Source organism: Maniola jurtina, chromosome W (genome assembly GCF_905333055.1).
Source record: "Maniola jurtina chromosome W, ilManJurt1.1, whole genome shotgun sequence".
Lineage (NCBI taxonomy): Eukaryota > Metazoa > Arthropoda > Insecta > Lepidoptera > Nymphalidae > Maniola > Maniola jurtina.
Window position 1 is genome coordinate 7,143,399 of NC_060057.1, and position 13,830 is coordinate 7,157,228.

Below are 13,830 nucleotides of genomic sequence, written 5' to 3' on the forward strand. Positions count from 1 at the left end.
CATTGACTTACCTGCTCGCAGTCCGGATGAACTCAGGCGCGCGCAGTTGGAGGACCTGGAACTTAAAAAAATTATTAATGAGTTGGAGGATACTTCTGATCCGCAGGCAATAGGCGTTAAACGTTGGTCTGAAAGAGGATATTTTATTCAGCAAGGCGTTCTTTACAGATACAACCCTGACGTGGAAAGTGAAGAGCCTCAACTCGTGGTTCCTGCTTCTTTACGTTTAGAAATTGTAAAGGAGTGTCATGACACGGCCTTGGCCGGTCATCATGGAGTGGATAGGACTTACCATAGAATCGCTCAACGGTTTTATTTTCCAGGAATGCGCAGGATCATCGCTGATTATGTCAAGTCATGTGTCACCTGCCAAAGATACAAACCTTCTAATGAAAAGCCGCAGGGACTTCTTCAAACACCCGTGCTTAACCAGCGAGGTGAAGTCTTGGCGATAGATTTGTTTGGCCCCTTGCCTAAAGGCGAGTCCGGTGAAAGGTGGATCCTCTTAGTGGAGGACACCGCAACTCGTTGGGTAGAAATTTATGCACTTAAGGATGCTACAGCGGAGGTCTGCGCTCGGACTCTGATAGAGGAGTACTTTCTGCGCCAAGGTTTACCGCGGAGGATCGTCTCGGACAACGGTGTGCAATTTATCTCGGCTGTTATGCAGCAATGCATGTACATCTTAGGGATTCGCCAAGATCTGGTTCCTTTGTATCATCCATCCGCTAATCCAGCCGAACGCAAGAACAGAGATCTCAAATTTCAGATTTCCCGACTCGTTGACACGAATCACTCGTCTTGGCCAAGTCATCTTCCAGCGATAAGGTTCGCGATGAATACTGCGGTTTGCCAGACTACTGGGGTTACTCCAGCGTATCTCACTTATGCTAGAGAGCTGCGTTCTCCAGTCGATGTACATAATGATATCAGGTCTGTTCTTAACAAGGATAATTTTGTTCCTCAGATCACACCTTATTTGAAGAATTTCATAAATACTTTAATTGCTGTTAGGGAACGGGTAGAGACCCAACAGGATCGGCGAAAGGAGTTAGCCGATTGTTCCCGAAGTACTGGCGAAGTTTACGAGGTTGGTGATAAAGTTCTTTTAAAGTCACACGTGCTCAGCAACGCCGCGAAAAATGTTACAGCTAAGTTTATTCCCAAAAGAGATGGCCCATACGTGGTCAAAGAACGAGTTAGCCCTACAGCTTATATTGTTGCTAACTTAGACGCTGCTAATGAGGTTATAGGTAAATTCCATGTCTCGGAGCTCACGAGATTTCATAGCCGGGATTGTTCGCCTCCTCGTCCTCTACTTCCTAAGCGTCAAAGAGGGCGTCCTCGCAAGCATGTTTGCCCTGTTTGTTCGGTTGCTTGTGAGCGAGCCCATGAGCGAGGGCGTTTTTCATGGCCTCGAGGGGGGATATAGGGCCCCGTAGGTACATGGGTGACCTTGATAGCGTGCGGGTACGAGGGTGTCAGCGGGCGTAGTAGGTCGCGGGGCGAGAGGGGCCTGAGATGCGCTCGAGCGTGTCCGCTGGAGCGCGTCAGTCAGTCGGAAGCCGGGAGCTTACGGATGCATACGCGTGCCACGCCTAGTCGTTCCGCCGTTTTTCCTGTGCTCTGGTTTTAAGTGATTATACATACTCGTTATCTCACCCGACTCTTTCCTTTATTACAAACCCACACCGCCACACGTTATAATTTAGTAGGCCATCGTCTGCGTAGACCTAGTTAGTAGGTAGGTACAAGTAAATATGAAATGAAAATCATAAATATTAAAAATACTTTGTCATTTATTTATTTTATTTATTACATTTATTAATAAATAATAAAATAAACTCTGAATTTACTTTTCCGGAATTCATCCAACTACGTCATTTTATTATAATTATGACATTTCTTTATTACTTACATTTTAATATAACAGGTAAATTAATATGGCATTTTCGAAACATCAATGTATAAATTATTTACAATAAATGTTATAAATTAAACTTACTAAACAATACAATTGTTTTAATATTAATTGAAAGTTAGTAAACATTTATTTTATTTTCCTAACTATAAATCAGATAAAACATGTACAAATTTGTATTATTATACATTGGTAATTCTGTTAAAATATATAAACTCATCATGTATATAGAATAGCTAACTACTTGTAAAAGACCTAGTATCCGATAAAGTGGAAATATGGAGTTAGGAAAAGATTTTTACTTTTTTTTTCAGATACAAGTTAGCCCTTGACTGCAATCTCATCTGGTGATACACGTTTTTTAAAGACTTAACGAATTTAAATAAGTATTTTATCAATATTCCTTTCGAAGTCTGGGAATAAATGGCCCATAAAAATCGTTATAAATAGGATCTAATGTAATTTGGTAAATTAGTATCCAGAAAAGGCGGAGGTTTCTAGAAGAAGAACTTAGTCCTAGGTAATAATGATGTGAGGTTTCGACCAATCAGATTAGTGAATCGCTCCGCTACGCTTCAGTGGAAACGCACCCTAAAAGCCGCAACACATTACTTTGTTGTTGTAATGTAATCGGGCGTGATGATCAACGTCACGAAGACTAGTGTGCACTTCTACATACAGACTGTAACCAGAACGTTAGCAAAAGACAGGTAATAGTAACCTACCTACTGATAAGATATAAAAAAACCACGATTTTTTTTTGGAAAATCCTGTATTATTTAATAGTTCACAGTATATTGCAAATAAAACATCTAACTGTCGCTAGAGATCAATGACCGTTCCGTAAATAGGACACGCTAAGTTTTTGCTAGCATTCTGGTTACACCTCAATTATAAGAATAATTATAGGTAAGTATACTTATCCCATCAAAAACATAAATGTGAAAAAATGGCCAAGTTCGATAGAGAAAATGAGAGATTGTAAGCTTCGCCGATACAAGGTAAGCTTCGCCGATAAAAGCATTGATATCTAAATAGGTGCCAAGTTCTTATAGGTCTATTGGGTCACTTATTACGGATTCAATTAAACTCAGACTTCACCGTAGATCATGTATTTAATTTACATAGCAACAACAGAGCTTATCTACTTATAAACTATGTACATGACCAACCGAGTTGGTAGGCACCAACCAACTGCCCGACTCTGCCGCGCGCAGGCGGCTCATTCCATTTTACTTACATCAGCCCTTTTAGTCCCCCACAATATTCCCCCCTTTTAAAAAAAATTTTTGTTTCTACAACACACAAAAAAATTTTTATATAGTGATTTCAAACATTACTACTGAGCTCACAGGTCGCTTTGTTGCTGACTACGCGCCACTTGGAATGTAGATCGCTATAATTGTAAACAAAGGCTTCACATTACGGTCACTTGATGTGGGACTAAAAGTTACACGCACCTAACCGACTTGGCAAAATAAGTGGTACTCAACACTATTAACACATAACAATAAATTTTCTTCAAAACTTGTAACGTTCTTTTATTTCCTAGATACCTGTAAGGGCCATGCTAGGGTTTTATATTTTACGACACATTCCTACATCTACAACACATTACGAAATACGAGCTCCGCTTATTACACATATTCCACTAATACGTTTGGTTCTGCGTGACACCCGGTAGGGTGGATTGGATCCTTACTGTCGGGACCTCCAATCCGACACTAGCAGCCTCTTTACGTAGCCACTTCCCAATCTTTTTCTGATTTGGTTCCTTACACCATAGCAGTAGATTATACATAAAAATATCGTTACAGTGCCCAGCAATGCAAACAGCAAGTTAATTTTTGATTCTAAGTTTCCGTTATTCGACACGGTCTGTTCAATAGCCACATTATTCTGGTTCAATTAAACTCAGACTTCACCGTAGATCATGTATTTAATTTACATAGCAACAACAGAGCTTATCTACTTATAAACTATGTACATGACCAACCGAGTTGGTAGGCACCAACCAACTGCCCGACTCTGCCGCGCGCAGGCGGCTCATTCCATTTTACTTACATCAGCCCTTTTAGTCCCCCACAGGTCTTTATATCATTCCTACAAGAATGTACAAGAAACTTTGATCGTTTTAAAATATTACTTTATGTTATTGAGTGCATATAACTTGGCAAGTTTTAAAAGTCAGTAAATCAAATTTTATGTTTAACATAAAATTTAGTTTAAGCTTAAGAATGTATTGGCAAATATCAAAACTTGCCAAGTTATATGTACTCAATAACATAAAATAATATTTTAAAACGATCAAAGTTTCTTGTACATTCTTGTAGGAATTATATAAAGACCTATAAGAACTTGGCACCTATTTAGATATCAATGCTTTTATCGGCGAAGCTTACAATCTCTCATTTTCTCTATCGAACTTGGCCATTTTTTCACATTTATGTTTTTGATGGGATATCATCAATTTTTGTTAAGTTAATTTCTCTTCATTTATTAGGATTATCCTATAACTGTAAATTTTTGCGTGATTGAAAAAGCTTGCAGCTATGCAACTTCGCTTAGTCACTTATCAAGAGTGTTCATAGCTATAATCTAAGAAAATGTGTTCAGCCGTTTGAAGATTAGCGACTCTTTTCTAGTTTTCTTATTAGAATAATAAAACCGGTTAATATCTACTATCCGAGAAATACATATTAGTATTCACTATTCAGCCAAATTCTAATAAGGCGATGTATTGGCATGGTAATGCGTAATGTGTATACTTAATATATCACTATACGAATCATTTAAAGCTATTTTCGACCCCCTGATAACACAGAAATACTTAAACCTAAACACGTACAACTTTGCATATCAGATAAAACTTTTTAAACACTTAGAATCTAAAATTACATGAAAGTAGTTTACATAAACTATTTTTCAACACAAGTGTCCACTTACTAGTTATACATTAGAAGTTGATTCTCTTCGCCGTTAAAGAGAGCGATATTTAATTGCTTAAAATATGCATAACTTCGGAAAGTTAGAGGTGTATGTCCGGGATCAAACCCTAGACCCCAGACCTAAATAGCAGGCCAACATCTCAACCACTACTACCACTTTGTAAAGTTAATTAATATTTATTTATTAAAATTAAAATAATAATGTGTACAGTACCTACCTAAGTACTAATCAGTAAATGTTTTTGAAGTTCATGGGATACAATTTTTATTATTAAAACAACATAATATTGCAAATATTTTGGTGTCGAGTCAGCTGACATACCACCATGCTGCAAGAGAGTGGCCCATGTGCACTATTGTTTCTAAGCTACCTGCTTTTTTTCATCGTTTTGCCCCATTGAAGATCTTTGTTTTCGATACAGAATAATGGTGCCTAATTTGTAATTTCTTAGCGAGAAGTGGTGCGATTTTGTTTCAAAACTAGGTAGTACCGGCCGGTTCGGAGCTAAAAGCCATAAAAGTTAACTAATTAGGTAAAATATTCCAAAAGATCATAAGTCGGTACGTACCCATTCCAAACGCTAACTTAACTGTTTACGGTAAGATTTAAAGTCAAATGCCGTCATGAATAATTACAACAGATTTACTAAATATTTTACAACAGGGTTGCAACAAGTGACGGAACTCAAAAGTCCGGAAATCCCGATCAGTCCTTCTTTAGAAGTGATAAAATAACCACCTGTTTACATCTACCTAAACTTCAATTAAAAATTATTATGTTTATCTTGTTATTTGTTTCATTATTATTATAAGTTATGTGCCTTATGTGCAGTTATGATAGTGGCAATTTGAAAAATACATCTATTTGACAACCCTATGCAATCGTAGAATTTCTTTGTTTGTGGGAAAGGTAATAAATTTTTAGCTTTAACAAGTAGTCGTTAGGTTGAGTTTTACTCGACCGCATTAGGACTTAACTATGACCGTTCATAATATAAAACTACTATTGTTAAAAAGTTTTATTGCTATTAGCTCTTAACCGGCCGGTACGACTATACCTGTTTTTAATTTTTAACGTTTCGCTGTCCAGCAACAAACCATGTGATTTCTAAAAAGGTCACTAACAACAGGTGGAAAACTTGAAATATCACGTTATTTACGAGTACGAGTTGCTTCGTGGCACCAGTGCTGCAGAAACGGCTCTATGGCGGCGGTTTCGCAAAGGAAAACATAGTGCGTTTTTCATTCCAACGTTTTTGATCTGGGAATTTTGACCTGCAGAACAAGCCCCGGTGACGACCGGAGACCAAAGTTGATAATGAAGAATTGAAGGGTTTGGTGGACTAGTACCGGTGTCGTTCACTAGAGCTTTCTTAAACTGGCCAGACGATTACGATGGAGGTCTATTGTCAGCAACTGCAAACCATGATGGAAAAGCTAGCTGCCACACAACTGAGGCTGGTCGATCGCTCTAGGCCACTGCTGCTTCAGGACAACGCTAGACCACACAACAGACGGCTACCAAATTAGACAATGACTTCTATGTATACTAGTATACATTATATATAAATTAGAGGAGCTTCAATTGGAATGTCTAAGATATCCACCGTACCTACTCCCCGACCTTGCTCCAATAGATTACCATTTTTTTAGTTTGGATAACTTCTTATATATGGAAAAAATTCAACTCCAATGGGGCAGTCCAAAGCGCCTTCAAAGATTTTATTGGTTCCCTTCCGAATGATTTTATGACATGGCAAAAGTGCATAGACAGCAATGGTATATACTTTGATTAAATAAATATATTATATTAAAAAAAAAACGACTTTTTGTTCCTCCCTTACAAAACGCCATCAAATAGTACCTAAGTATAGATAATATTAATCAGTAATTGTTTTTGAGCTTCAGGATACAATTTTAAAACATAATAATTTATGCAAGCAAAGCAAAATGTTATGTCGAGTCACTTTAGCTGACCAGTAACGGCTGCATGGGACTTCAACATGTGCACTGTAAGCGCCCTCTAGTTACTTAAGTTATTATTATATATTTAAGTACGCTATCATACATACACACACACAAACACTCACGCACACATAAAATTCCATCCTATTACCCGCTCCTACACCCCGCACCTGTCAGTTACCTTTGAACCGGCGTTTACGCACGTCGAGTCTGAAACCCGCTAACTGCGTGACGCCCGCTGTACAAACGCCACGCGCCGCTTGTGTAAAAAACTCATATAACGCTAAATTAATCACGCAAAAACCCGCTATTAAACTTTAAAAACGCTACTCTAAGTACATAAGTTAAAACCACATAAACTTTAAAATTAAGTGAAGTGTTCTGCGAATCTGTGCTTCGAAGAAACTATCCACGGAATACGAGAAAGGGAAGACTCCAAACCACCGGTGACCTAACCTGCCTAAATCCAGGTATTTATCCTACAATTTCTCTGGTCCTATCGCACCGGATCCTATTTCTCTTCCTACAAGCGTATCCCATATACAATTTTACACTAAACACGCTATTTATTGTATATTTCAATATTCATTGCAATAGAATTACGTTCGGAACATAGGTACCGCCGCTAACAAAAATATACAAAAATCTTATATAATTACGCATATTTATGTTTAGATCCACGCATTACATTATATTAACGCATTATATATAATTATTTATGTATATTTTTCAATATTTAAAGATTAAAACTTTTTTATATCTACCTACAACTAACTCATTATAAAAATTATATCGAAATAATTATTCGCCCGTATTGAGTCTTATTCGCTTGAAATAACGTTTATTATCGCATATCAGAAATCAGAATGTCGAAATCTAACGAAACTATTGTTAGATTAGAGGCTAAGAAAGAATTCTTGTTTTTATCAATTCAACAAATATATGATTTAAGTCTGAAGGTGAGTGATTCTGTGAACAGAACGAATTTCTTGTCTCGCGTTCAAAGTTTAGAAAAATTACGTCAAGATTTCGCGATAGTCATAGACGATTTAATTTCAGCCTATTTGAAACATGACCCTCTTTATACGCCGAACTATGCCCCGCTAGGCGCATTTGACACATTATACTGTCAAATTCAATATACTCTAAATGAAATTAAAAGTGAATCAGCTGTGTCACAGTTTGACAACCAATACAGTTTGTTAAATAAAAAATTACCTCCGCTGAATTTAAAAACATTTGACGGCTGTCCGTCAAAATGGACTGTCTTCTATGAAAACTTTTTAAACTTAATACATAACAACAATAGACTCACGGATGTACAGAAAGTCCAATACTTAGTTAGTTGCTTAACTGATAAGGCGCTTTTGGTTTGTTCTGGTATACCACCCACCTCTGAGAATTATCTTATTATATGGAACGCATTATTAGAGAAATATCAAGATACTAGAGTGCAAGCTACTCAATACATAGATACGATTTTAAATTGCAAACAAAATCAACCGCTCGAATCTTTTGTTGATCAATTTTGTTCCGCGCAAGCGGCACTGCAACGCCTAGAAATATCAGATTTATCAGACTTTATGATTATACACATTGCACTCTCAAAGTTAAGTAAAGATGTTGTCTCATTATTTGAACAAAATCACAAACACATTAAAATACCTACCTTTTCCGATTTAAATAATTTCTTAAAAGAACAATTAAAAATACAAACTTTACGCTCCGCTCAAGTTAATACTCACACTCCAAATAAAAAACCTAATTCATATAAACCTAAATCGCAAACTCAGACTTATACTAGTACAGTCAGCAACAACAATAATTATAATTTAAATTCTCAAAATACTCAACGTAAGTGCTTAATCTGTAAAAATCAAGACGCTCATCCGCTTTACAAGTGTGAGGTTTTTAAAAACCAAGACGCTAAAACTAAGCTAGACATAGTGAGAAAAAATAGATTTTGTGAGTTCTGTCTAGGATTTCATTTAAAATTCCGCTGTAAGAGCCAAGGTCGATGTGGGAATTGTGCATCTAGTTCACATCACAGTCTGTTATGTAGCTCTTTTTCTAAGCCTAGGTATGAACCCGGGACCTCACAGTCACATGCCACCGCTTACTCACTGAACCGCTATGGTGCTAACGACAGTAACACTCCGATACAGATGCCACCGCAGAATGATAAATCTAGTGATTTGCCAAAGATTACAGCACCACCTCCCGCACCTCACGCTCCGCCAACCAATCCTACAGAATTAGCACTTTCAGTGACTACCTCTTCACGCAATTACTCGAAAGATACAACTGTACTTTTACCTACCGCGAAAGTAAATGTATGTAGTAACAATACGCAATACGCTATCCGTTTATTTTTAGATACAGGTTCAATGACTAATTTTATTTCAAAAGAATGTTGCCAACGCTTAAATATGAAAATTAAATTCGCTCCGTCAGTTGTAAAAGGCATTGGTCAAACAGAAAGCACATCCCTGGGATTCGTAACATTTAAAATTTACTCTCGCTTTGACTCACGCTGTTCTTATACTATTACCGCTAGGGTGATAGACACAATTACCGACCACTTACCAAACGCTCGTATCGATGTTTCCCAGTTAACTCATTTACACGCATTGCCATTGGCTGACGACGATTATCATACTCCAGGGCCGATCGATTGCCTAATCGGTAATGAACTGTTCCCCTTCTTGCTTGGGTGTGACAGAGTGGTCTCGCCTCGTTCGTCTGTAGTCGCGGTTCAAAGCACGCTAGGCTACATACTGATGGGGAGAGCAGACTGCGCAGCTCACAACTCGACTCACCGCTCAAACGATTTTAAAACTTTTTTATGTCACACAGACTCTCCGTCACTTGATGAAATTACTGAACGCTTTTGGTCATTAGAAAATGTACCTAATAAAATTCACATAAGCCCTGATGATGAAGCATGTGAACGCATCTTTAAAGATACTTACTCACGCGATGAAACAGGCCGATATACTGTTCACTTACCCTTTAAAGATGATCCCGCTAAACTCGGTGACTCATACTCGATCGCCAAACTCCGCTTTCTTCAATTAGAGAAGAAATTAAACGCTAATCCCGCTCTTCGTAAAGATTATAACGCAACCATTCAGTCATACATAGACAAAGGTTATCTTACGAAAGTAGACAACCCTTCACGCGATATAAATTGTTATTATATTCCGCACAGAGCTGTTTATCGCCCTGATAAGCAGACTTCAAAAACTCGTATCGTTCTAAACGCTTCAAGTCGAACTACCTCCGGAAAATCGCTTAACAATTTATTATATGTAGGTCCTAACTTACAAAATAACATATTTGAACTCTTAATAAATTTACGCTTATTCTCAATCGCAGTAACCGCAGATATTGAAAAACATTATTTTCAATTAAATTTAACGCCCGCGCATCACGCTTTTCAAAGAATTCTTTTTAGATTTGACACTGAGCAATCTATTGACACTTATAACTTCACCGTAGTATCATTTGGAGTATCTAGTTCACCTTATCTCGCTATGAGAGTCGTGCGTCAGCTAGCTGAAGACAGCATTGACAGGTACCCGCTCGCAGCTAATGAAGCTACTCATCACATGTACATGGACGATTACATAAACTCAATCGATGGTTTTGAGAAAGCCAAAGAAACTTATCATGAAATGGTTGATATGTTCAACTCAGGTGGTTTCAATTTAACCAAATGGATCTCCAATGACACTAAATTTCTAAATGAAGTTCCTAGCTCTCATAAAAATCCGCACGTAATTAATTTTGATTCAGATGCTCAAGACGTTACAAAAATAGTAGGAATGCAGTGGCATCCTAAACTCGATACTTTTACTTTTAAAATCAACGCTAATGAGAGTCCACGCGATTATACAAAACGCTTAATTCTTTCGATTACCGCGCGCCTGTTCGATCCAATCGGTCTAATAGGTCCTGTTACCGCTTTTATGAAACTTCTCGTCCAAGAATGTTGGAAATTAAATCTCGACTGGGATACTTCAGTACCCAGCTCAATCGCTCAACAGTTTGAACAATTTTGTAATGAACTACCACATTTAGAACAAATCAAAATTCCACGCTACGTAGGGATGAACTCTGAATCCCATGTAACGCTCATAGGTTTTTCTGACGCTAGTGAAAAATGCTATGAAGCCGCCGTTTACATACGCGTAAGTTCAGATGAACATTCTTCTGGCTCTGTTCATTTGCTCGCTTCAAAATCTAGAGTCGCACCGCTTAAGAAAACATCACTCGCTCGACTCGAGCTTTGCGCATCTCTTCTATTAGCCAGTTTAATTGATTTGATACGTGAAACTCTTAGTAAGCGCTGCAAAATAAATAATATTTACGCATTTTCGGACGCAACAGTAGCCCTTTCATGGCTTCACTCTCCCGCATATAAATACCATACATTCGTTGCCAATAGGATTACCGAAATTAATTCAAAGTTATCTGCTGAACATTGGTATCATATAAAAGGACGCGAAAATCCTGCGGACATTATATCTCGTCCAGTCACGCCGAAAGAATTATTAGAACGCAAACTTTGGTTTAACGCTCCTCAGTGGACAACGCATCCTATATCGCGATGGCCTATAACGCCTTTTCAAGTAAACGCTCATAATGAAAATTTTGAAGAAGCAAAAATTACTGTTCTAGCAGTTGAAACTTCTGTTTCCGACACTCAACATCCGATTGATATCTTAGCCGAACGCTCTTCTAGCTGGTCTAAATTATTGCGCACCATTGTTTACATGTTAAGATTCTCCAAACGCTTAAAATCACGCGGTTCTATTACAGTTTCAGATCTAGATTTTGCAGAAACTTATATAATTCGCTATGTTCAAAATAAACATTTTTCTCAAGATATTCACGCTCTCAAAAATAATAAACCTTGCTCGAAATCGATCTTAAAACTTAACCCATTTCTCGCAGACGACATCATCAGAGTTGGTGGTCGTTTAAGCAATTCGCAATTAAATTTTGGTCAAAAACATCCAATAATCTTACCTTCTAAAGACCGCATCACTCAACTAATAGTTGATTATTATCATATCACTAATTTGCATACAGGACCCGCGTTATTACTCGCTTTACTCAGACAGAAGTTCTGGATCATTGCTGCCAGAAACTTGGTTCGACAACGTGTACACAAATGCAATATTTGTTTTCGCACCAACCCTCAATCTACTTTTCCACAAATGGGAGAGTTACCCGCTTTTAGAGTAGCGCAAGTTAAAGCCTTCGTTCACACCGCTGTGGACTACATGGGACCTTTCTTTGTAACTCACATTCGCCGCCGAGGTATTAAAAGTCATAAAGCGTACCTACGTCTGCATATTTACATGCATGACTACCAAGGCAGTACACCTAGAATTAGTCTCAGATCTTAGTTCTGACTTATTTCTTGCAGCTTTTTTGAGACTAAGCGCACGCAAAGGCCCTGTAAGTCTAATATACAGCGATGGAGCTACTACATTTTTTGGAGCTAAACGCAAATTAGATGAACTTTACACTCTCATACAGTCCAATGCTCATAAAAATTTCATTGAAAATCGCCTCGCAGAACATCGTATTCAATTTAAACATAGCCCGCCTTACGGCCCGCATTTTAATGGTCTTAGCGAAATTAACGTTCGCTGTGTAAAAACGCATTTATACAAGGTAGTAGGGACACAAATCCTTACTTATGAAGAATTAAATACAATTATAATTCAAATCGAAAACTTATTAAATAGTAGACCATTATGTATTTTAAGCTCTGATCCGTCAGATCTTTCCGCACTTACGCCCAATCATTTTCTTAATCTCACTCCCGCAAAATATTTACCTGTCGAGGATTTAACGGATATTCCCGACAGCCGCTTATCCCGCTATCAATTGTTAACTAAAATTACTTGTTCTTTCTGGAAACGCTGGAGCCAAGAATATTTGACTTCTTTACAACACAGACAAAAGTGGAATACTCCATCCAACCCTGTGAGTCTTGGAGCTGTTGTTGTAATCAAAGACTCCAACGTTCATCCTCTTTGCTGGCCTCTAGGAGTTATAGAAGAACTCTATCCAGGGAAAGACAGTATAATTCGAGCAGTCAAAGTTAGAACGCGTTCCGGAAGCTACGTCAGACCTGTAGTTCGGATATGCCCTCTACCTTCTCAATAGGCTGCTATTAACGCTATTAACTTCTATTTAACCGCTTTAAACGCTATAATTTTTATCTCTCTGTCTTGCAATTCGTTCTGTTTAGAGGATTACCTCTAGGCGGGGGAAGTTGTAAGCGCCCTCTAGTTACTTAAGTTATTATTATATATTTAAGTACGCTATCATACATACACACACACAAACACTCACGCACACATAAAATTCCATCCTATTACCCGCTCCTACACCCCGCACCTGTCAGTTACCTTTGAACCGGCGTTTACGCACGTCGAGTCTGAAACCCGCTAACTGCGTGACGCCCGCTGTACAAACGCCACGCGCCGCTTGTGTAAAAAACTCATATAACGCTAAATTAATCACGCAAAAACCCGCTATTAAACTTTAAAAACGCTACGCTAAGTACATAAGTTAAAACCACATAAACTTTAAAATTAAGTGAAGTGTTCTGCGAATCTGTGCTTCGAAGAAACTATCCACGGAATACGAGAAAGGGAAGACTCCAAACCACCGGTGACCTAACCTGCCTAAATCCAGGTATTTATCCTACATGCACTATAATTGTTTGTTATTGTTTCAAAGGTTCCTGCTTTTTTATGCGTTTCATTGTGCATAACCGAGAATAATTTTACGAATATTTTTACGAAAATTATAGTAACTAGTAATTATTAGGTATATATATCTAACCTTTAGATATACATACATAACTTATATTATCATCTAAGATTACCCCTTACAAATTATAAACCAGTCAAGCACCTCGCACACGATGGGTTCTGCGTCATCGTACAAGAAATAACACTTTTTTTGTGA